The sequence below is a fragment of the Fundulus heteroclitus genome, unplaced genomic scaffold (assembly GCF_011125445.2).
Source record: "Fundulus heteroclitus isolate FHET01 unplaced genomic scaffold, MU-UCD_Fhet_4.1 scaffold_742, whole genome shotgun sequence".
In the NCBI taxonomy this organism is placed as follows: Eukaryota; Metazoa; Chordata; class Actinopteri; order Cyprinodontiformes; family Fundulidae; genus Fundulus; species Fundulus heteroclitus.
In genome coordinates, this window is record NW_023397189.1 from 7,180 (window position 1) to 13,057 (window position 5,878).

Below are 5,878 nucleotides of genomic sequence, written 5' to 3' on the forward strand. Positions count from 1 at the left end.
CATTGTCACCCCCTGAATGACATTTGTGAAAATCAGCCCTCTGGGATGAGCCTGACCAAAGATCCCAACCCTAGCTCAAGGATTTAGGCTTCATGGAGCCCCACCAGGCCCAAAGAGACACCAGTAAAGATTCTACTTAACTTGGAGATATCAAACCGCACGGTTTCTAGGGTGTGAGTAGAGCAGGCCCTGGTAATTTGGGGTCCCTATCTGCCCCAGGGGCCGGGAGAAAGCCGTGCTGTGCCGTCAAACCTAATAACCGGTCCAAAAACAACTAACAGATGGAAGGTCTTTGAGAGATAGGCTCTTCCAGGTTTGTAGCACCTTACCACAGGAAGCTGCATAGCAAATTTGGGCCAGATTAAACCAAACGTCTCAGAGTTATGAGGTGTCAAAATTTAATTTTTGTCATTTTTCAGCCCCTTCCTCCCCCTGCCATGCTAAAACGAAACGCTCCAGTGACACCAAACTCACAGAATCCCGTCATTTTCAACCCCTGAACGACATTTGTGAAAATCAGCCCTCTGGGATGAGCCTGACCAAAGATCCTTACCCTAGCTCAAAGAGGTAAGCTTCACGGAGCCCCACCAGGCACAAAGAGACACCAGTAAAGATTCTACTTAACTTAGAGATACCAAACCAAACGGTTTCTAGGGTGTGAGTAGAGCAAGCCCTGGTAATTTGGGGTCCCTATCTGCCCAAGGGGCTGAGAGAAAGCTGTGCTGTGCCGTCAACCCTAATAACCAGTCATGAAACGAAGTGCAATTCGAGGTCCTCCTCGTCCCATACAAATGTTTTGCTAAAGCAAGCTCAGTGCTGTTTGAAAGGGCACGATTACTTGATGTAAATGAGCGTGCCCATGTCTACCTAAACCACTTCTATGCCCGAGTTACCATAAAAGCTGTCTGAGGCCTAAAGCGTGAATGGGCACAAAGTGGAGGGAGAGGAACTCTTTTTAACACTTTGTATTGGGACTTTAAACTTAAAAAACTGCAAATCTTTTTGGCTGTCGTTTTCGGAAGCAAGGTATTTTTCATACTTTAACTGGACAGTTCGCATGTGTTGCTCATTAAAAACAGAACGCCATCACCATCAAATGCCTGCAATGCTGCTATATAAAAGTCAAAGATGAACGGTCTTAGAGAGATAGGCTTTTCCAGGTTTGTAACATCTTACCACAGGAAGCTGCATAGCAAATTTGGGCCAGATTAAACCAAACGTCTCAGAGTTATGAGGTGTCAAAATTAAATTTTTGTCATTTTTCAGCCCCTTCCTCCCCCTGCCATGCCAAAACGAAACGCTCCAGCAACACCAAACTCACAGAATCCACTCATTTTAACCCCCTGAACGACATTTGTGAAAATCAGCCCTCTGGGAAGAGCACAACCAAAGATCCTTACCCTAGCTCAAAGAGGTAAGCTTCATGGAGCCCCACCAGGCACAAAGAGACACCATTAAAGATTCTACTTAACTTAGAGATACCAAACCAAACGGTTTCTAGGGTGTGAGTAGAGCAAGCCCTGGTAATTTGGGGTCCCTATCTGGCCCAGGGGCCGAGAGAAAGCCGTGCTGTGCCGTCAACCCTAATAACCAGTCATGAAACGAAGTGCAATTCGAGGTCCTCCTCGTCCTATAAATGTTTTGCTAAAGCAAGCTCAGTGCTGTTTGAAAGGGCACGATTACTTGATGTAAATGAGCGTGCCCATGTCTACCTAAACCACTTCTATGCCCGAGTTACCATAAAAGCTGTCTGAGGCCTAAAGCGTGAAGAGGCAAAAAGTGGAGGGAGAGGAACACTTTTTAACACTTTGTATTGGGACTTTAAACTAAAAAAAACTGCAATTCTTTTTGGCTGTCGTTTTTGGAAGCAAGGTATTTTTCATACTGTGACCGGACAATTTGCACGTGTTGCACATTAAAAACAGAACGCCATCACCATCAAATTCCTGCAATGCTGCTATATAAAAGTCAAAGATGAACGGTCTTAGAGAGATAGGCTTTTCCAGGTTTGTAACATCTTACCACAGGAAGCTGCATAGCAAATTTGGGCCAGATTAAACCAAACGTCTCAGAGTTATGAGGTGTCAAAATTAAATTTTTGTCATTTTTCAGCCCCTTCCTCCCCCTGCCATGCCAAAACGAAACGCTCCAGCAACACCAAACTCACAGAATCCACTCATTTTAACCCCCTGAACGACATTTGTGAAAATCAGCCCTCTGGGAAGAGCACGACCAAAGATTCTTACCCTAGCTCAAAGAGGTAAGCTTCACGGAGCCCCACCAGGCACAAAGAGACACCATTAAAGATTCTACTCACTTGACGACTAGCGTTCAAGTGAGCAAGCGGCATTTTCTTCATTTCAAAACCGTTTCCTCGTAAGATAAAACTGTATACAAAGTTCACATTTTGTAACGTACACGGTTTTTTTATGTGTTGTCAATGTTTAATTGTGTTTAATTTATTTTATTATTGCTGTTTCTTGCAGCTGAAGTTGAATAGGACTAGCTAACCAGCTAGCTTGCCATCAAACAGCATGGACGAGTTAAATAATGTGGCTGTGTCTACGTTAAGAGGTAACAAATACTAATTATTTTTAAATTAAAAAGGGTAAAATGTTACTCATTAACTTGTTCCCTGTGGAGAAATACTTAAATTTAACACTACTAAGACTAATGTAACAATTCATGTATTATAAATTAGCACATGTGGAAAATATGCTTTTGATGTGAACAGATAAGGGTTTTCTCTTTTGACAACATTTTGTTTTATGAAATGCTATTAAGTTGAATATTATTGTTATCATAACTGACTAAAATCATAAATGAAACCTATGTTTTATATTTTTAAGTTAACTGATTCTCTGCTCATATCAATGTTTACTCCAAAATTTACTTAATGCTGAATAACAATGGTTTCACTTCAGTTGCTGGTGAAAGGTCTATAATAGTATGCCCCCTTGTGTACAGAATGTACAGCAAGTATGAAGCATCCAAAATGTGTTGTAAATCCTAATCTGAATTTGAGTGGCATAATCAGTATAGGGAGTTATAAAATCAGTTTTCTTTACATGCATTAGTCATACTTTTCTTAATGTACCTAAACAATCTTGGCGGTTTTTCAAAAACATTGTTTATGTGCATTCAATATGCAATGCATATTGCTGTTATCAATTGATTTTCTACTGATCACATAAACAATTAACTTCTCCCATTCAAAGTAACAGTAGCTGATATATTGTTTGGACTTTTTGCTGCTCTTAGCCTTCCCATCTCGGTCTCTGCCCTCCTATTTTACTGTAGTCAATTAAGATAAATTGGTCTTTGAACAATAACAAAATATTTTCAGATGTACATTCGATAAATTAATTGTTAAATAAGGAAATACCCGGTGAGTGTTGCACTAAGAGAAGGTTGCAAGTACCCGGCTCAATCCCCATAGCCTGCACTCTGGGTTCCTGAGCAAGCCCGGGCGCTGCACATGGCAGCCCACTGCTCCCCAAGGGTGATGGGTTAAAAGCAGAGAACAAATTTTGTTGGAATGTATGTTGCAATGAAAATAAAGACAATATTATTATTATAATTATAAATAAATTTTGGTTGAATTTATTTACTGGAAAACCTATTATTAAATTATGTATTCAAAAACAAAGAATGTGATTAGTCCAGGCTGAAAACTACTCATTTGCAAGGATTAAAAAATATTTAAATATCTTTGTCTCATCTTGAGAATCACATATTTTGTCTGATATTGTGAGCTAAGTGTATCATCATACTGCTTATGGCTGTCTTGTCACTTATCCAATTCTTTGTTGAAAACCTTTGACCTCATTTGACCTTGTGCATATTGTACAGCTGTTTTGACTGACTAATCTTTTCTATTAAAGCTGAACAGGCTCTTGAGATCCTTCGTGTCCTGCCATCACTGTTTCCATCCACGTCTGCTCTTCCAAAAAGGGTACATGAGGCAGTTGAGGCTCTGGTGCACATCCTCGAGGTGAGCTGTGTGAATTGTTCTAGAATGTTTTAGAGTATTAGAAGGCTTATAACTACAGAGCTCACTATATATTTCCTAATCACACATTTGTTTTATCCCTGAAGACACCCAAAAAGTTGCTTTTTAAATAAAAATTTTTCTACTTCCATGTTTATGGTGCTTTTGTGTCTCAATTTACCTTTTTTATTATTTAGTTGTGTTAGTTATCCCATTAAGAAAACACCAATGCAAACTAGTGGGGCTGGGCAATATGGACCAAAAATATCTTGATATTCTTTACACACATTGCCTGCTGGTGGTGGTCAGAGTGCCCAGTGGCGCTAGTGCATGGTAGCCTTGCTTCTGTCAGTCTGCCCCAGGGCAGCTGTAGCGACTAATAGCTCACCACTGTCAGGGTGTGAATTTGTGTGTGAATAGGTGAATAACTAAACTGTAGTGTAAAGCACTTTGGAGGTCGCCACACTGGTTAAAAGCGTATCCAAGTACAAGCCATTTACCATTTGCCATCTATATATTGCCCAGCCCTGGAGACTAGCCTTAGTCTTGTTTTTTTCTTTGTTGGCATTGGAACAATAATTGTATTTAGGATCACTAATATATTAATTTAACTTTTTTTTATTATCTCACTGGTTAAGGTTGTGAAATAAAGTGATTCTTAAATACATGTATCTTACTGACAGAAGGATATCTGGCATTTTTTAAAGGAAAAAGAGGATCCTGACACGTACTTAAAGAAGCGCCCTCTCTCCTGTCCAGTCCTGATTGTGTGTTCATCCAACTGCCTGCTTGCGGTAGGAGATGTGCCAGTAACAACATTTCCCAAAGACAAGCTTGATGAGGGTGCTTTATACCTTATGGCCTACTATTATACACTGCATCTTAACTACCCAAGATGTGTGGTTACTCTACTCTCAGTCATACAGACAGAGGTCCTTTTGGACAAAATCCATGACAGAGATCTCACATCATCCTATAAGAACAGCATGGCTGAATGGAAGGCTTTTCGTGGCCAGTAAGGTTAAAGGTCATGTATGTTATGTTATAGTGTTCTCCATCCCCATGACCTGAAAAGACTGTTTGATACTTGTTTGAATTTGAGCAAGGTTTGCATTGTGGACACATTAGCCAATGTTATAACTGTAGCCACTTCACTGGCATTTTTCTGTTTTAAATAATGCAGTGATTTGAAAAAAGTTATGACTGCTTAACTCAGAGGCTTCTGAACACCTTGTGTTTTTTTTTAGTTAAGAATTTTTTTATAGTTAAAAATTTATATTTTGTTAAAGGTGTCTAAAATATAAGTAAACTGACTAACCGGTTGTAAAAGGCAGTATCAGTATTTGTTCTTACACTGAATACTGAATGAAATGTCAGTGTGACAAAATAAATGTGTTCAAGTAAAAGAATAACTTTTGTTTTTGTCTTATATCAAATATTGCAATGTGATGCTTAAATATTTTTGTTAATTAAAAACTGGTTGTAGGAGGTATACTGCTGTGAAAACACTTGTGCAAGCATTGCACACTAAAACTAGTTATAATTTTCTAGATATAATCGTATTTGACCTTAATTTGAGCAGGTTAAGGCAGTTAGCATTTCAATTTAGAAAAAAGATACATTGTCTTATTTCAAATGAATATTAATAATTTTAATAGAAAAACTACTAATTTTATTGGCAAATAATCTAACTTACCTGCTCAAATTCAGGGCAAATACACTCAGTTCAAGAAAATATTACTTGTATTTAGATTACTTTTGCAGTCTGCTAGTCAGAAAAGCTTAATTTGAGATTCTTTTGTTTTAAAACAAAAATGTTCTAATCTTGTTTTAGGTGGGTTTTATACCTGAATCTAGATTATTGCCACAATTGTGTAACTAAGAATG

The 5,878-nt window shown here is 38.6% G+C and overlaps 1 long non-coding RNA gene across 2 annotated transcripts; it reads left to right on the forward strand.

The window, feature by feature from the left end:
- Positions 1 to 2,319: 2,319 nt before the first annotated feature.
- Positions 2,320 to 5,400, forward strand: LOC118561858. Of its 2 annotated transcripts, none has more exons than XR_004930312.1 (4): positions 2,320 to 2,376; positions 2,487 to 2,574; positions 3,885 to 3,994; positions 4,699 to 5,400. It is a non-coding gene; the product is annotated as an uncharacterized LOC118561858 (long non-coding RNA). The 2 variants fall into 2 exon arrangements; XR_004930311.1 differs by having other exon boundaries at positions 2,320 to 2,335.
- Positions 5,401 to 5,878: the final 478 nt, after the last annotated feature.